Here is a 2,500-nt window from a genome sequence, read left to right as displayed (position 1 = left end):
GCAGCGCGGCAGAGACGGCCCCGAGGGGGAAGACCGGCCGGGCGGCGCGCGACGGCCTCGGCGGGGAGAGAGCGAGGAAAGCGACGGCGCCCTTGACGCCCCGAGACGGCGACGGAAGGGGGCGGGGGAAGGAGCGGCCTCGGGGGTCGCCCCCGCCCCCGGCCCCCCGCGCACCGCGCGCGGCGGCAGCGGCACGGTACCCGCGCACGGTACCCACCCGCAGACAGCCGCCCGCGCGGGGGGGAGGCCGGAGGCGAGGCCCGCGCCTCGCCTCCCCTCTCGCCCTCGTCCCTCGGCCCTCGGCGGGGCGCCTTCGGCGCCGTCTCACTCGCTCCGACTCCCCGGCCGCCGCCACCGCCAGGCGGTGCGGCCCCGGCGAGGACGAGCTCCGCCCCAGCGGCTCGCTCCGGGAGCGGGGAGCTACGGAGCGCTCCCCGAGTCTGCATTTAGGGGGACGAAGGCCCTCGCGCGGCAACCGCTGCCGCGGCCGACGGGCCTGCGAAGCGACCCCAGCCGCGCCGCCGGGGCGGCCCCCGGGCGGCGATTGATCGTCAAGCGACGCTCAGACAGGCGTAGCCCCGGGAGGAACCCGGGGCCGCAAGTGCGTTCGAAGTGTCGATGATCAATGTGTCCTGCAATTCACATTAATTCTCGCAGCTAGCTGCGTTCTTCATCGACGCACGAGCCGAGTGATCCACCGCTAAGAGTTGTCTGGCTTTCGGCACCGACCCCGCGCGCGCGGGGGGGCCGGGAGCCGCTCTCGCCCGGAGCGGCCCCCCTTTTTTTTCTCTGGCGCCGAGGCCCCGCGCGGGGCCTGGCTCCGACCGTACGAGCAACGCGGAAAACCCCGGAGGGGGCGCGTGCGAGAAGAACACGGGAGGAACCCCACGGAACGCTCCCAAGGCCGGCCGAGAGGCGGGGGGACCCGCGCCCCCGACCGCCTCCCCCCGCCCGGCGAGGGGAGGCGCCGCCTACGTGTGCCGTCCTTCGGAGGCGGCCCAGGCGCCCGGGCTCGGCCCGGCCCTCCGCGCGGAGGGCCGCGCGGCGCGCGCCGCGGGAGCGCGGTGGCCCGCCCGGCCTCGCCGGCGCGGCGCCACGCGCCGGCGCGCGGCCCTCGGACCCCGCGCGCGCGCTTGCCTCCCCCCTGGAACCGCCGCCGCGCCGGCTCTCGCGGAGCGCCGCCGCGCCCACGCGCGCGGCCGACTCTCTCTCCCCAGGGGCCTTGCTGCGCTCGAGACGCCACGCGACGACCGCCGCCCCGCCGCCGGGCGCCGCGCCCCCCCCCGCCGGACCGCTGCCCGCCGGGGGAAGGCGAGCGCCCGAGGGCTGCCCGAGGGCGGACCCGCCGCCGCGGCGGGCCGCACTTCCCGGGAACCGCCGTCCACCCGCACCGTCGGGGGCCCCCTTCCGCGAGCACGCGCCCGGCGGAAGGCGGTGCGGCGCTGAGCCGGGGGGCGACGCCCGCTCTCCTCGTTCGCCACCTGGAGAGCGGGCGCGGAAGCGCCCCCGCGGCCGCCCGCCACCCCTGCCCTCGGACCGCGCGCGGTCGCGAAGGGCCACGGGGAGGGTCCCGTGCCCGCGGGCGGCGGGAACACCGGCCGAGCGGCGCCGCCGCCGCTCGGCGCGGGGCCGCCCGCGCTCGCCGGCCTCCGACCGCGGAGGGACCGCCGAGCGCTCGCCCCGGGCGGGCGGGCGGGCGGACGGCCGGCCGGCGGCCGGCGCCGCCGGTGCGTTCGAGACGAAGGCCGCCGAGGGGAGAGAGGCACGGCCGCGCCAGGCGCGGCGCCGCCCGCGCGGGACGGCCGCGGCGGCCCAGAAGAGAGAGCGCGCGGCGGGCCCCGGCGGCCGCCGCCCCGCGGCTGAGGAAGGGCAGAGAGCGCGCGCCCTCTGCCGGCGCCGCCCGTTTCGAGCCCAGCGGGTCGGCCCCGCGGCCGACCGCGCGCGCCGCGGCCTCTCCGCCGAGGCCGGGCCGCGAAGAGGGGGGGGCAGGGCGCCCCTCCCCGGCGCGGCGCGACTACCCCCGCACGCGCGCGCGCGGCGGGGACGACCGCCGCGACGGCGGGCGCGACCGGTGGCCGCGGACACCACCGCAGGGGATCGGCGGGAGTAGCTCCCCACCCCTCAATGGAGCCGCAACGCCACCGCCCGCCACCCGCCGCCGCCGCCGCCGCCGCCGCGGCGGGGCGCGCCGAGCCGCCCGAGTCTTTAAACCGCCGCCCGGCTCGGCGGCCCCTTTTTCGGTCCTTCCCGCGGCGTTTGACGACGCCGAGGGGGAAGCCTGGGACCGCCGAGGCGCGGAGCGCTAGGTACCTGGCCCTGGGGCGAGGGAAACGACCTGCATGGCCCCGCCGGGGTGCCTCCCCCGCTGCCGCCCTCGGGGGAGCGTCCACCGGCGGGGGCGCGCCCGACATCTGCCGCCACCACCGCGGCGTCCTCCTCGGGGCCCGGGGTTTCCCTCAGTAGCCCGGCGCTGCGCCCGAGAGGACCGCCGCAGCTCGGG

At 80.6% G+C, this 2,500-nt stretch overlaps 1 non-coding gene across 1 annotated transcript; it reads right to left on the bottom strand.

The window, feature by feature from the left end:
- Window positions 1-556: 556 nt before the first annotated feature.
- Window positions 557-709, bottom strand: LOC137465755 (5.8S ribosomal RNA). The gene has a single exon (XR_010994820.1). It is a non-coding gene; the product is annotated as a 5.8S ribosomal RNA (ribosomal RNA).
- Window positions 710-2,500: the final 1,791 nt, after the last annotated feature.

Source organism: Anomalospiza imberbis, unplaced genomic scaffold, assembly GCF_031753505.1.
Source record: "Anomalospiza imberbis isolate Cuckoo-Finch-1a 21T00152 unplaced genomic scaffold, ASM3175350v1 scaffold_1072, whole genome shotgun sequence".
NCBI lineage: Eukaryota > Metazoa > Chordata > Aves > Passeriformes > Viduidae > Anomalospiza > Anomalospiza imberbis.
The sequence above is the reverse complement of the archived record's forward strand: the minus strand, read 5'-3'. Positions and strand labels throughout refer to the sequence as shown.